Source organism: Ursus americanus, chromosome 10 (genome assembly GCF_024610735.1).
Source record: "Ursus americanus isolate L20-20 chromosome 10, mUrsAme1.1.p, whole genome shotgun sequence".
Taxonomy (NCBI): Eukaryota; Metazoa; Chordata; class Mammalia; order Carnivora; family Ursidae; genus Ursus; species Ursus americanus.
The window spans coordinates 71,677,409-71,693,655 of NC_142136.1; the positions used below are offsets into that span (position 1 = coordinate 71,677,409).

Genomic DNA, 16,247 nt, shown 5'->3' on the forward strand with positions numbered 1-16,247 from the left:
GAATCCTTGTAGGGAAACGTCGAAAAAAATTGTGGAAATGGGTGAGGAGAATGAGAGCTGTTGGGCAAGAGCTTCCATGTAAAGATAAAATTTGAGAAAAAAAGAGGAAAAAAAGTCTCTTAAATGGTTGTGAGGGTTCTAGGGAGGAAATGAAAGGTGGCTGGGACGTGGAGGTGACTGTCAGATGGTGGCCTCCACCCTGAGCTCCTCCCTGCTCTGTGGCTCCTGGGGGCCTCCCTCCGAGCGGGAGTCTAAGCCTCTGGCGAAGACAGAGCTGGGGCTGCCCTTGGCGTCGGGGTAGAGGCTGTTGTCTGCGGAGGGGCCGTTGGTTGAGTTGGGCACTGACCTCGCCTTCTCTGGTGCGCGGACTTGCTGCTCCCGAGGGGTACCCTGCTGTTTGAGGTCATCAGGGTCTCACTGGTGTGTGTGGCTTTTCCTTCGCGTATCCTGGATGTGCTCTGTGGCTTTGTCCAGGCCTTGGGCCCGGGATGCCTTCTCTCCGCGGGGTGATGGGACCAAGTGTGCAAACTGTGAAAGCTGTCTTAATGTGCTCTCTATGTTTTCATTCGGGTGCATTAGGATGAGCCTATTTGTCAGCTGCAGACTGAAACCTCGGTTGCTCTTCGTTGCTCTCCACCTCGATGTCATGTCATCCTTATCGCTCATTTCCTAGGGCTCCCTCCCCCGGAGGGGGGGGATGTCGCCTTACTGACAACAACAAGCCTGGTCCCCCACACACTCATTCACTCTCTCTCTCTCTCTCTCTCACACACACACACACACACAAAACATGGGCAAGAACCACCTCCTCACTCCAGTCAACAAATACTTATGAAGTGCCTACTGTGTGCAGACTCTGGGCCCATTCAGGCTCTTCTCTTTGAGTTTCCTGGTCCCCGCTCAATGGACACTGGACAAAATCTCCCATCCTTGAAAGGCCCGTGCTCCTCTCTGGGGTCCTGGGGTGACCAGGAAGGCTTTGACCAGTTAGCAGAGGAAAGCAAGAGACTAAGGCTTCCCATTCCTGTGGGCACCTCTCTCTGCTCAAAAGCTGGAAACCTCTGATATGGACATTTCTTGCTCCAGGGCAGTTCTCTGCTCCTAAGAACCGAGAAGGCTGGTGACCAGGAGATGCCATCTGCAACCGGCTGGGGATCTCCAGCTTGAGGGTGATGTGAGGTGAGGTGTGTGCTGCCAAATGTCCCTTATTCTTTCTTGAAACTCAAAGTGACAAGATCTTCATTAGGCTTCAGTCTGGGGGAAAACTCAAGAATAAACTGACTGCCAATGCCACAGGGGTTCTAGAAGCCCAAAGGTGCCCCAGCCATCACCAGACCGTCTTGGGGAAACTGAGAGGCACAGTCCCTCTCTCTAGAATGGAGTTTCTCAGACACGATCTGCAATGGAGAAATTTAGCTCCCCCTCAGCCTTCTCAGAATGTGACTCAGAACTCTTGCTAACCAAGAGGAATCTTTCCTAGACAGGCCTGCTCCCTTCTTCCAGAACACATGACAAGAGAGCATCCCCAGATGCTGCTGGGTTGGACCACTTTTGAAAGGCACTCTGAAGAAACCACTCTGACCTCAAAGGCAGAGAAGGACACAGAGAAGATGCAGGCAGGGCTCTTGTGAGGAAACTGCATCAACGCTGGAATCTTAGGGAATCTTTGAAGATACGCTGGCCAGCGGGAGGAAGTTCTTGTAGTCAGTGAGGTCAGAATACAGGCCTCCGCACCACACTGACACTTTCTAGAAGGTCAAAAATGGGTTTGGGCTTTGTAGATGTTGGGCTGAGATATGGTTTAGGGGAAGTTCCAGGCTCTGAGATTCCACTTCCTAGGCTCCTGTCTTTTGTTTCCATGTTGTGATGCGGTTATTGACCGTAATTTTTGGAAGAGGATATTTGAAAATGAGAAGGCATTTATGACAGTGGAGTGACTTAGCCCTCATTGGCTGTACCTCAGTTCTGGATGACTAGAGATAGGATGACATTCAGGATGTGAGTGGGACTCGAAGGGGCCCAGCCAGTTGCTATGAAGTGGGTTGGAACCTAAACCCTTAAACTGAGACGCAGGCTCCCAGGTAGACTGGAGGCAGGGATGGGCTCTAGAATCTGGACTTCCCCACGGGGCTGGAATGGAGCCGACCTAGCGTGGGTCAGCTCCCACCTGTGTGCAGGTGTTAGGCAGGCCACATGGGTTTGTGCCCTTCACAAGTGAAAACCTTCCAGATCTGCTCGGCTGTCCACCTAAGCAGTAAGTGTCTCTCTCTCCTCTAAGTTCTGCACACGTGAGATGCAGCACGCTACTCCTAGTGGAGGAGGGTAGCTCCGTGGTAGAGCTGGTGGCTCCGGACAAGGCTGGGCGCTGCCTGATCCTCTAAGCTGAGGGGATGGCACCAGGAAAAGATTCGACCTGCCTTTTTTGTCTCTAAAAACTAAAAAGGAAAACCCGGGGAGACCAAGAGAATAGGCTTGATAATTGATTCTTACAACTAAAGATAGCTATCCTAATAATAGTGTTCATGGTAGTAATTACTAAGCACAGTAGCAAACATTTACTGAACATGCTTAAAGGCAGGGTGTTACTGAATCCTCACGTTAACCCTCTGAGGTTGGTATCATGATCCCGTATTTCAGATGGAGAAACAGGCAGAGAGAGGCTGTGTCGCCGGCCTGATATTCGACAGCTGGAAGTGGCACTGGGTAGACCGTGGCCTCCATGACACACAGCACACGATGACCATGGATCAGATGGGAGTGTCCTCGGGCTCCCACCACCAAAGCCCATGACTTCCCCTCTGCTTCTCCCTGTCCTTCCCCTTTCTGACTAGTGAGAAAGGAAGAAACAGCTCTGCCTGTGCACGGCTTACCCATCTGAGGAACTGTCCTCCCGGCCCTTTCTTCAGCCTTTCCCTCCCTTATGGGTCCTTCCCCTCACAAGGAAATGTACGCAAGTCTCTCAGGAAAAAGAACCAGAAACTAAACCCTCTTCCTGAAGCCCATTCCCCTCTACCTCCTCTTCTTTCTTCTCCCACCACTAAACTTCTAGAAGAATTTGTCTGCGTTCTCTGTGTCTACTTCATTTCCTTTTACTCTGCAACCTGCTATAACCTGCATTCTGCCCCATCCCCATCCCCTCTCCACCAATAACCTTACACCCAACCCAGCGTCCATCTCTGTCCCTACTGTACTTGCCTTCTTGAAGGTTCCATCCCTGTTGAACACTTCTTCCTTATTGAAGGGCTCCCTCCCTGTGACTCCCCCCCTTTTCTTAATTTCTTACTTTTCCTTTAGCTTCCCCTTTGTTGGCTTTACAAGCTCTACCCTTTCTGCCCATTTGTGATGGTTAATCTTAGTTGTCAACTTGACTGGGCCATGGGATGCCCAGACATTAGGTTAAGCATTATTCTGGGTGTTACTGTGAGGGAGTCTCAGGATGAGATTAACATGTGAATCGGTGGATTGAATAAAGCTGATTGCCCTCCCCAATGTGGTGGTCCTCATCCAATTCATCCAAGGCCTAAATAGACAAAAAGGCTGAGAACGGAAGAATTTGGTCTCTCTGCCTGTCTTTGAGCTGGGTCATTGGTCTTCTGCTTTGGGACCCAGACTCAGACTGGAAATTCCACTGTCAGTGCTCCTGGGTCTCCAGCTTGCCCACTGTAGATCTTGGTACTTCTCAGCCTCCATAATCATGAATCTATCTCTACCTCTAGCTACATCTCTATCTACCGACCCTACAATAATATGTATAATCTCCTATTGGTTCTGTCTCTCTGGAGCACTCTGACCAAAGGGCTGGAGCTCCTGAGCACTCTTCACTCCTTGTAATAATAGAATTTGTCTCACATTATTGTAGCCTGAGGAGCTCCTTAAGGACACTGATTGTGTCTTACTCATCTACCTAATCCGTAATAAGTGCTCAGAAATGTTTGTTGAATGAATGAACAAACTATAAACTTGGATGCACATAGAACTAAGAACAGTGTGTATAACCACAGGGGAGGCCCATTTAATGTCCACGTGATCCTCATGTTGGTGGTGGGGACCGCCATCTAGGGTAACTAATCTTCGTACATCTTAAATCTAATCTAGAGCCTAAAATCCCCCAAATGCACTATTTCAGTCAGACCTTCTGTGCTTTGGTCTCCATGGCCAGGCATTCTTGTTGGTTCAGTAAACAATCTTTGGGAAAGAAAAGAGTAAACATATATTATCTTTCTGACCCTACAGACACGATTTCAAAATCTTACCTCCACCCAAGGCCCTAGATTCCTTTTCACTGTGCACTCTGTCACTTTTTCTCTCCACCTGTCCCCTTGCTGTCACTCCATCACGTTTGCAGGGCGGAGTTCTTGGAGAAGAGAATAAGCCTGCACGCCTCTTTTCTACAGTTAGCAATTATTTGGCAGGTCAACAGTCAGCCCTAGGCCTTATTCTGTGTCTTGAATTTATACGTGAAGTACCTGCACTCCTCAGGCTGACATAAAACCACGAGAACCTGTTTCGGCTTTTGTTTGGGATGAGCCGGGACCAGGGTGCAGGGACCCGTACAAACAGGGCGGTGTAAATGTTAGAAGGCACGTCCAGGCCTGAGGGCTGTGGGTGGTGACAGCAGCAGGAGAGAGTTTTGACAGAAACCTATAAAACAGAAAAGGGCAGAAAAACAGGTTGTGAGGGTTCACAGGCCAATTAAGTAGAACACGCCATTGCGTTCCTTCTGTGTTTTTCCCGGCGACGCAGAACGAGTTCCTCTCCTGTAGCTCATGTACCTCACATGGGACCGAAGGTGTGGTGTGAAGTGACAGGAGGTGCCAGCGCTTGCTTCCATGGTGGGCAGCCTGTGGTATAATCTTGGATGGGGCTGCAGCAACTCCTTCTTTGAAGTGAGGTAGGAACAACTGCCTCCAATATCCATTGGCTTCCTGTGTATAGTGTGTGAAGATCTGCTCCATTCCCCCAACATGTTTATGACATATCAGATAGACCACTGCCTCCAGCTAAATGTTCATATTGAAAACAGCTGGTGAATATTGGTGTTAATCAGACTGACATAACTCCCTGAAGCTCGTAAAAAGCTGAAATCCTTCCTTAATTTTGAAAGGAACCCTAGGGATAAAAGCAAAATGCCCACAGTCCAGTGGTACCAAAGGACTCCGCCTTTGCTGGGTGGGATTGCTCCTGAGTTCTTACCTGTGTGGCTGAGCATGTCCGGCCTGTCTTCGTTGGGGATAACTCCAAGGAAGCATTGAAATCAGTCACTTGGAAGTTGATGCATTCTTGGGGCATCCACCACCTGTCCCCAAAGTACAGAAGCAGAGCCTGAGGACCTTTGTGACTCGCGGTAATACTAAAGCTACCTCTCAATGACCGCCTCTTCAGGGTCAGGCCCTTAGCACATTAGGCATATGTTCCATGACTCCTTTGATCTTTTTTATTCTGTTGTTCTTTTTTCTGCTTTCCAGAGAAACTATTGAGTAGAGCCTTTTGCTTGCCGAAGGGGACACTTTCCTGGCAGTCCTGGAAAGCCCAAACACCTGTCAAATGCCTTTGTACTTAGAGATCCCCATTAGGCACCTCTGATCCCTACCTGTCTGCTTCCATGCCAGGCATCGTGCCCGAGGCTTTGGGGTGCTGGTCAGCAGCGCCTGGGTCTTGTTCATCTTTGCATTCCAGGGCTGAGCCCCAACTGGAACACGGTCCGTGCTTGGTAGGGGCTCCTTCCTCACGTCCCACATGTCCTGCCGGCCCTTCCTCCCATGTCCCAGTGTCCTGACTGCCCCTCCAGCCTGACCTTCTCTAGCACCCTGTGCTCTGTGGTTGCTGGAGTAGATCGCCACAAACCGGGGGCCTTAAAACCACACACATTTCTTCTCCCACAGTTCTGGAGGCTAGAAGTCTAAAATCAAGGTGTTGATGGTGGGGCCATGCTCCCTCTGAAGGCTCTAGAGGAGAATCTGGTTTTTGCCTCTTCCAGTTCCTGGAAACTCCAGGTGTTCCTGGCTTGGGGCCACGTATCTCCAAACTCTGCCGCCCTGGTCACATGGCCTCCTCTTCTCTCTGTGAACTCTCCCTTGGCCTTTCTCTTATAAGGACACATGCTGATATTTAGGGCCCACCGGCTACTCCAGAGTAATCTCCTCACCTCAGAGTCCTTAACGTAACCACTTCTGCAAAGACTTCCTTCCAGCTAGGTCACATTTACAGTATCCAGGGATCAGGACTTGCTGTCTTTGGGGGCCACTACTCAGCGGACCACAGCCCTTCAAGAACAGGCAGGGAGGGATCCGAGGTGCAAGTGGGGGCAATGAGGTGGACGGCAGCAGGGACTCTACCACTGTCGAAGGAAGGCCAGAGATTTGTAGTGGCACCAAACTCATGCCCGGGGAACATTCTCTGATAGTTTAAGCAGCCCGTGTATGTGTGTGTGTGTGTGTGAGAGAGAGAGAGAGACAGACAGACAGACAGACAGAGAGAGACAGAGAGAGAGACAGAGAGAGAGAACATGGCACAGAGAGCACACCATGTCTTTGGCTGGGTAGGTTTGCAAGGACGACAGGGAGCCTGGTGGTTGGCGGTACTGGTTCAAGTCTGGGCTGCCCAGGAATGCCCAGGAAGGAAGGATCACTGAGAAGAGCACAGAAAGACGGGCTACCTGGGTGCTGTCAAAGAGTAAGTGTGGTGCTTGTTGCTGGAATGAGTGCTTAAAGTTTCAGAAAATTGCCAATGAAGCGGAATGCAAAGTTTGGGATGATGCCTGGGTATGTTGAGAGAAGCCAGTGGCTGAGATGCAGGGGAGAAGGGGAGGGAGCCAGCTCCAGGACCAGCCTGCTGGGTGTGCCAGCCGGGGCTAGATGAGACTTGCCAGGTCACAGTGGGACTTACAAGGGAGGAAGAACGGGCTCAGGGGCTATGGCCTTCCATGAACACAGGAGTGGTGGACAGGCAGCGTGGCACCCATGAACCTTATGGTGGCAGGGTTTCATTGTTCTAAGCAAGGGTAGAGGAAAGGAGTTTAGAAATGCTCTTTTAAAGCAAGAGCGGAGACGGATTGGAAGCTGGAAGAGCATATATAAGTAAAGGCCAGGAAGGAAATGAAGCTTTGAGACTGAGGATGTCGGGGTCTTTACCATGAAGGGAGAGTTCCAGGGGCACAGTAAGTGTGCAGGCCTGAGAGGAGCAAGAGCTGGGGGAGCGTGGGTCAGTGACCCGAAGCCCAGGCACAACGGGGAGGCTCGAGGGAGGTCTAGGGGGCCTGGTGGGGCTGATGTGGCTCAAGGCTGCAAACAGAACTCTGGTCTCTTCAAGGCAGAGCTGTGCTGAGGCCCCAGGTGGTGTGGGCAGTTAACTAGTAGTGTCTGTTACACATTAGTTGACTGTCCTATGTTTGGGAGAAGTAGCTAAGGTTGGCACGAGCCGCTGAAAGGCAGTTTCATAAAAAGGAAGGAGAAATGGCCTACTCAGAGTCAGGGCCCGACGTCTGGTTTGGCTGCATAAGGTAGTCTACTTGCCATCGCTAAGGCCTCTGCTTGAGAAGCCTGTCCGGGCTGGGGAGCTGCTGCAAGCTCCTGCAACAACAGGAGAAGAAATGCAAGCTAAAACACTGCGCAGGGCCGTTTGGGGTCTGCCCACAGGGGACCGAACAGCCCAGCCGGAAAACCACCCTTGTGGCTGGATGACCGGCTCTGTTCTCCCGCAGCAAAGCCCCTCAGCGGAGAGGTGAGGCTCCGGGCAACTCCGGGGACAGAGCTGCAAACAAGGGAAGACTCTGTACTAAGACCTTGTAGTAAGGGGTGGCCCTGGGTTAGGCAGGAAGTGACTTTTGACTCGCATAATTTAAGATATGTGTTGCCACAGAAATAAATACAAAGCAGGAAGACAGTGACTTCGTAAAGCGCAAGTCTTTGACTATTACTGCTTATTTTTTTTTGGCTGAGAGTTGCTTTAAGTCTTCTCCATCGTTGGCTTTTTCATATTTTGCAATGTTCTCTCTCCTCAATTATACCAGGGTGGGGGATATATGGAGCAGTTTGGGCTTCTCTGCAACATGTTTTGTCACATTTAACTTCTGCTCTGAAGTTAATGAATTTCAGGCAAATTTTTCAGCACCTGCACATAATGAATACTTGGATGACATTTTTATAGGCACCAAAAATACTTTCAATTATAATGTTAGCAAATGATAAAATAAGAGGACGCCAGTCATCAAAATCACTCACAGGATTTGCAAGGTTCGAGAACGGCCTGGGTCAGGGGATACTAAACCCAAACCCAGTCTCCAGCTCAAATGGTGCCACTGTCGTGAGATTGTATATCATAAAATATATATATATATATTTGATCTTTGTCCCTGTTCCTGGCATAGAGGTCCTAACGTAATACAATAAATTAATATTTGGTTTTCCTCCCAGTTTCTTGGCACAGTTTCTAGAGCCCTTGGAATTTCCCAAATGATAGGAGTGAGAGGAGCTTCTTTTGTTATTCATAACCAAACCCCTTTGCAACCACACCTGAGTTTCTGTTACTGCGGTGACTCCAGGAGGATGGGGGCTGGTTGCCAAAGGAACCAACGAGGTGATTAAAGGGCTGGAACTTTCAGCCCCACCCCTGGACCTCTGGGGAGGGGGAGACAGGCTGGAGACTGAGTTCAATCAGCGGTGGCCAACAATGTGATCTGTGTAAGGAAGGCTTCACGAAAACCAACTGCAGGGGCTGGGAGCATCCAGGTGGGTGAACTCGGGGAGGTGCCGGGAGGGTGGTGCACCTGGGGAGGGTGTGGAAGCCCCGCACCCCCTTCCACACACCTTGCCCTGTGCACCTCTTCCATCTGGCTGCTCCTGAGCTGAATCCTTTATAACAAATTAGGAATAGCAAGTCAACTGTTTACCTGGGTTCTGTGAGCTGATCTAGCAAATTATTGAACCTGAGGGGGTCGGAGGAGGGAGTTGTGGGAACCTTTGATCTGTAGCCAAGTTGGACAGAAGTTGTGGAAATCTGGGGACCCATTACTTGTGGCTGAGGCTGGGAGGCAGTCTTGTGGGACTGAGCCCTCAGCCTGTGGGGTCTGGGCTAACTGGGCAGTTCGTGTCAGAATTGAATTAGATTGTAGGACACCCAGTCAGCGTCCCTTAAGAATTGGAAAATTGCTTGGTATAGAAAAACACACACTTTTGGTGTCAGCGTGTTCGGAGTACAGAAACAGAGGTTTTTCTTTTTAACCAAGGTTAACAGCAGAAACACGGCTGATCATTTCCCTGTTCTACCAGCTTTGAAATCCAGCGACTCTTGATGAATTCGTACAATTCGGAAACATTTCGAATTTTGCAAACAAAGTCAGTCTTTATTAATATTTTACATGGTACCATTTCAGCTTTGCATAATCTTTTTTTTAAAAAGATTTTATTTATTTATTTGAGAGAGAGAGAGCGAACACAAGCAGGGGGAGCTGCAAAGGGAGAGGAAGAAGCAAGCTCCCCGCTGAGCAGGGAGCACAATGCAGGACTCAGTCCTAGGACTCTGGGATCATGACCTGAGCCAAAGACAGAAGCTTAACCAACGGAGCCACCCAGGTGCCCCAACTTTGCATAATCTTAATTAGCATGAAATCTATTCAATCACTCAACAAATCTTTTTGGAGTATCTTCTGTGAACCAGACTCTCTTCTAGGTGTTAGAGATTCAGCAGTAAGCAAAACAAAGCCCCCACTCCCGAGGACTTCTTAGTCTAATGGGGAGATTGATAATAGACAAATAATAGATACATGATACAATGTCAGGTAAGGGTAAGTTTCTGAACAAAAATAAAGCAAAAACATGTGAAGGTGGTCAAAGCTACAAACTTTTAGTTACAAAATACATAAGTCCTGGGGGTGTACTGTTCAGCCTGGTGACTATAGTTAATGAAAAACTGTATATTTGAAAGTTGCTAAGAGAGTAGATCCTAAAATTTCTCATCACAAGAAAAACAATTTGTAAAGTACATGGATGATAGATGTTAACTGGACTTACTGTGCTTATCACACCTGGAACTAATTCAATGTTATATGTTGGTTATATCTCAATAAGAGAAATCTTCAAAAAAATAAATAAATAAAGCAGAGGAAGGGATAAGGAAAGATGGAGGAAGAGGCACCATCCAGACAAGATGCTGGAAGGAGTTCTGTGGATACGGGGAGGGGACACTGTAGGCAAAGGGAACAGCTAGGAGCAGAAGGGTCCTTGTGACTATTTAGCTCATAAAGGACTTAGTCTGGCAGTGACATAGAAGGTGGGTTAAAACCGCTAGTTATGGAATCGGACTTGAGTTCAAAACCCAGCTCTACCACCTGTTAACCATGTGTCTTTGGGCAAGTCAATTAATCTTTCTATGTTTGCTCGTCTGTTGAATTGGGATAATAGTACACTTGGCTCGTAGGGTTGTGGTAAGAATAAAATGTGATAATGAACATAACCCTTTATCTCTGACCCTAATACATAGGATGTGCTCCAAACACGATGGCTGTCACCATTATTATAATTACCAGGAATAATAAGGCCTTTGAAAGCAACATTTGTGTAGTTACTACTGTCCACACGTGGAACTTGGGCAGAGCGCAGGGACTGTCTCTGTGGGGACAGTGACCCGTAAACACGTCTGTGGGTATTCAAGCCCAGTAACTCTCCGGGCAAGTGCTGGTGAGGGCTGAGGGCAAGAGAGGTCAGCTCAGAACAATGTGAGAGGGAGAATAAGTGTGAACAGGACCCTCTTTTAGAGCACCTGGTCCTTGTTCTGTACCTGCAGATCCCTCACCAGCCAGGTCTCTGGCTGCCATACTAGACCCCGGGTGAGCACTGCTGCTTTGGGAAGGCAGAGCACATGGCCCGTGTGTGTAGCCGGGAGTCCCATGCAGCAGCTCTGGGAAGAAGACTTGATTCACTGTCGCACGTGCGGTTTGCAGAGCCGACTCGGGCTTTCCTCTCAGCTTCTAGATGCCCAAATCTTTGGCCCAGCAGCCCGAGGTGACCAAAGTCAGAGATCAGCATTGGGAGGAGTACCCTCGAGTGCAAAGTAGAGAATGGAGTTTGGCAAAAGGAAGCTCTTGTGTTTTTTAAATCGAAAATTGAAGAACCCATCCTTCTCTTACATCTGTCAGTGGTGTGTCAGGTGCATTCTAATCACCAGTTACCTTCCTAGCTCTCCCAGAAGGATGGGAGCTCCTTGAGGGCCGAGGCGGTTTTCTCGTGTCCCCAGAACCTAGGACCTAATAGATGCTCAATAATGAATGAATGAATAAATGAATGACTCAAATGTCAAGGGAAGAAAATAATTCACAGTAATAAGTAGGCTTAATATAACCATATGTTTATATGTAAATGTGTGTGAGTGAATATAATGCAATTTTATTTCTTGACCCAAGACTTAATGTTATATCATTAAATTTTTCCCCGCTATAAAAACTTTCAGAGTACCTTTTTTAAAACCACTGCACAATATTGAAACATGTGGCTGGGCCACGTTGGACTGTTAGCCATCCTTCACTGGTGAGCGGCTCCTGTCTGCCCCCACCTGACACTTTCCACCTGCCAGGCTTTCCCCGGTTCTTCTCAGCCCATCCTGGTGCTCTCTGCTGTTACCATCCCGAAGTTTTGTGGTGACTGACAAGACACTCCCCTGTGACCTGGCAAGAGGCAGGTGGTCTGTGAATTCTGGGAATCGAGAGGCAGAGTTGCACAGATGGTGAGGGAAGGCCCACCCTCGTTCCCCCATGGCAGGCCCTCTCGGGAAGCCTTGCTGTGCAGGTGGCCTATGCCAGGGGGTCATTCTCACTTAATTCTCACTTAGCCCCCTTTGCCTGAGGTACAGGAATCCCCCCTGCCTCCACCTTGACCCTCCTCACCTGCGTTTTTCCAGGGCCTGGCTAGGCCAGCTACTGGGTCTTGTGAGTGGCACTGGGTCTAGGGGGCTCTCCACTGGATTCCCGGTGCTTGACATTATGCCTGGCATGCAGTAGGCACTCAGTAGACATCTGCCACCCCTCTCTGTGGCTCTCCACCATGTGTCTACCTCATACACTGTCTCTGATTCTCTCATTATGCCAGGGCTACCCTTTCTCCTCCATGCCCTGTCCCTCTATCTGTCCCTTGCTGTTATGACCACCATGGGGTTTCTGAAGCCAAAGTCATCTGAGCTGCATTTTTTTTAAGGTTTTATTTTTAAGTAATCTCTACGCCCAGCATGGGGCCCGAACCTACAACCTCGAGATCAAGAGTTGCACGTTCCACTGACTGACCCCGCCAGGTGCTCCTCGGAGCTGCATTTTCCCCCTCCACCTTCAATGGGCAGAGTGGTGAACTGGTCTAGTTAGAATTACAGCACGGAGGCAGTTCACAGAGGGGCTGGTTATGGAAACTGAGGCAGCAGAGGGAAGGCATCTGATGGAAATGCTCATCTGGAGACGTGCAGCCTGACCCCTTCCACTCTGACGGCAGCTGGTGGTGTTCTCCGAGATAGCAGAGAAGAGAGTCAGTGTGCATAGCTACGTCTGTGTGCCTGTCAGCCTGGAAGGCGGGTGTGTGGGTGGGTCACGTGGTTCTGGGCCATGAGTTCCCACGTGTGCCCTCTGCATGAAGGAGCCAGCGTTTCCGAAGGGCTGTATTCTGTCCTGGGTGGGTGGTTTTTATCTGGAGACACTTAGATTCTGTCTCGACTCCCTACATTATTGAGTTGGGAACTGGAGGGCTAAAATCGAATGTGACTTTAGAAGAATTCTTAGCCTGACATCAAAGAATGTAATCCAGACACCACTAATGCAGGCTTTAACACCTTTTATGTGCGCCCGATTGATAAGAAGAACGTTTTTCAAGCTCCTACAGACTCCCTGGAATTATGCCTAAGTATGTTAAGGAAGGTGTATAAATACACACTCATAACCCTCAAATGTGTACCAGCTTCCAGAAGGAGATGCAGCCCCTCCTTTGGTCTTTCTCCTCCTTTTCCTCCTTCTCCTCTTCTCATGCACTTTTCTATTTTTTAAAGTTGTGGGGTTTTTTAAGTAAGCTCTATGCCCAACATGGGGCTTGAACTCACAACCCCGAGATCAAGAATCGCATGCTCTGTGGGGCGCCTGGGTGGCTCAGTCGGTTAAGCATCCAACTCTTGATTTCGGCTCAGATCGGGATCTCAGGGTCGTGAGGTCAATCTCCCTCCCTGCTGGGCTCTGTGCTGGGTGTAGAGCCCGCTTAAGATTCTTCCTCTCCCCGTGCCCCTCGTCTCTCTCTCTCTCAAAACAAACAAAAAAACCTCCAAAAAACCAAAAGAGAATCATATGCTCTACCAACTGAGCCAGCCAGGTGCCCCTATTTTTTAAAAGTTTTTTTAATGCCTATTTTTTTCTAGTTAATGAAACCCGTCTTCAGGAGTATTGTAAGTGTTTATGAAATAAAGTAGATAAAAATCAATAAGTACTCTAGTGCAGAGACACACAATGGTGTTTGGTAGAAATGACAGCCCTGTGGAAACCGTCATTTTCACTTACCGTCGGCTCTTCTATAGCACTTGTGAGTTTGTTCCAAAGCAGTTGATAGATTCAGGAACAACTGGAACATGACTTGCATTCTGTGTTTGCCCGTGAACATTGAACTGCGCCCAACTGAACTGAGCTGGGTAGGAATACACACAACGTGGGCGCACATGCACACACCCACGCACACACACATGCACACATACGCACACATGCACACCTCAGCTACCAGCTACCTCGCTTCGCCACATGTGTTCTTTCAAAAGGTTGTGCTTTGCTATGTTTTTGCACATGTAAGCTTTTCTATATTAAAACAAACAAACGTTCATCCGACATCCTAAACATGCCTAAGCCTGCTGGCTCCAAACCCCAGAGAGTACGTGGGACGAGGAAAGCATTATTTATATACGAAGATCTTAACGGAAATTGCCGAGTCCTGCAGAAGTGACTCCATCTCGTGCCAGTAATGGCTGGTTTCATGGTTTCCAAAGCACTGAGTGCAGATGAGAAAAATTAAAAAGTTGAAAACAAATTTCCAGCAGTGATACAGAATTATAAAAGAAGTCTATAATGTTGGATTAGATTTTCAATTTTGATGACACCAGTATTTATGAGAAACACATGCCACAAAGGACCTATATCTCAAAGCAGAAAAACATGTCTCAGGATTTAAGGTTACAAAAGATTGCTTACCTTTGATATTCGGTGCCAAGGGAAACCAAGGACAATAAACCCCACCCATCAACATGGGTGCTCCCGCTTTCTGTGCAATTTCAGATAACGCTCTTTCCCCCATTCAGGATCACACACGCACCGCAACCCTTCCCAGCCCCCGCCACAAGCACACCTCAGGTCATTTTCAAGAGAAAGTGCCCTATTCACCATCATGATTTTGTATTTATGAACCACTTCACATGTTCCAGCCGCTCCTGTTTTTATCAGGGTCCTATCTTCTTTCTTGGAACATGTCACTGATGACATTTAATATTGTTCCGCAACCACATTTACTCCCGCTAGCCCTGTGCTGTTTATTGAGTGATTTTGCGTCGTCTGGTGATTTTTAGGAACACATACGTCACATGAAAGCACAACGGGCTGTATTTGGAAGTGGTTTGTCAGCTGCATTACTTAATTAGACTTAGTAATCTTGCCATATGGCCGTGAGTGACTCATGAGGTGTGGGGAAGGTGACGGTGGGGGAGTCTGAGCCAGTGTTAATCTTCTGAGGACCTCACATTTATTTACTTTTTATTACTTGGTTTTCTAAACATACACAAATGTGTTTTCCTTTTTAAATGTTGAAAAATATCGATCTGGAGCTTCTAATGTAAGAGATCCTGGAACTGGTAGAGTTAGAAAAAAGACACGAGAACAGGCACTACAAACCCAGCTAGGGAGGTGGGATCTACCCACAATACCCACCAAAGATCATTAGAGAAAACACCACTGAGTGGTCTGTGATCTGGGCAGGCTCTCCGTAAGTGCAGCAGGGTCAGAGATGTGAGCTTGAAGCGTGGGCTGGTGCTGGCGGGGAAGGTATCCTGGGGAAACAGGCAGGGGTGTGGTGGAAGAGGTGGGAGGTTATAAGCAAGAGAAACAACACATTTGAAGGCCTGGGTTTGAAAAGGAGGGGACCAAATACCACATCTGTACAAGACCAGTGACTCCTCTGGGCTCCTGACACCCAGTGTTTGGCTCTCTGGTGATGCCCTCGTTGCTTCAAGGTCTCAGTCGGTCAACAGTTTGGAGCCATATAGCTGCTCTCCTTGGGCTATGTAGCCAGAGGGAATGCATTAATGTTTGCGAGGAATGCCCTAGTAATAGCCACCAAATCCATAACTGAAGGAAGCAGAGAGAGAGCATAGCTTGTTTCATGGTGGATCGCAGCAGCCTCCTTGCTTCGCTAGACATCCAGTTTTAGGAATTGGAGAGAAGCTGCACAAGGCAGGAAGGGCAGAAGGAGAGGTGGAGAATGGGGTGAGATGTTGATGACCGGCCTCACCACCCAGGCTTCCCCCACAGGAGTGACTGGAAGGGCCAGGAAGGGATCCCAGCCAGGAAAGCTTGTCTCAGGTCTCACATTGCTCACTCTGTTGTTCAGCTGTTGGGGATTGGGTAGAAGCACAGGGAATAATCCCTTCTCAGCTGCTCTGTCAAACCTTCCTCACATTCCTCAGGGTCCCACCGTTTCCTCTGGCATTGCTTCCTGCTTTGGTCTTCAGGCTGGAGTCCCCCCGCTTGTCTGGAAGTGTGGGGGAAAGCACCATCTCTCTTCCTCCATGAGGGTGAGGGGCGACACCACTGCCCTGACAACTCTCTGCGAAGAAATCTTCCTTCCCACTAACCACCTCCATCCATTCACCTCCCGACAGCCCCCTACCTCAACTGCTCTCTCGGATGGACAGACAGTGTGTCTGGGGGCACCTCTGAGCAATGTCGACATAGATGGCCCAACATCTCTAGAATGTGTGGGTACTTGTCATCTGTTAGTCTCAGCTAGGGGGCCTCCACTGAAACACCAAGACAATGAAAGGGGTCTTTGGTTACAACCCTACACACACGGACCTTCTGTGAAATTACTGTTCTATTCTCTTGGTTCCTCTGTGTGTCCATGTCATGACTACCGTGTTTTTACTCTTAAGACCTTGTTGCTTGTCTGATTCTCGAGAAATGTGGCATATCTCGAGAAATGTGGCATATCTGCGACATATCTCAGGTCAAAGAGAACAGCAGATAAATCTTAAATTGC

The 16,247-nt window shown here is 48.6% G+C and overlaps 1 pseudogene; it reads right to left on the bottom strand.

Moving 5' to 3' along the window:
• Nucleotides 1–180: 180 nt before the first annotated feature.
• On the bottom strand, nt 181–666 carry LOC123791808 (protein max pseudogene; annotated as a pseudogene).
• Between the last annotated feature and the right edge of the window lie 15,581 nt (nt 667–16,247).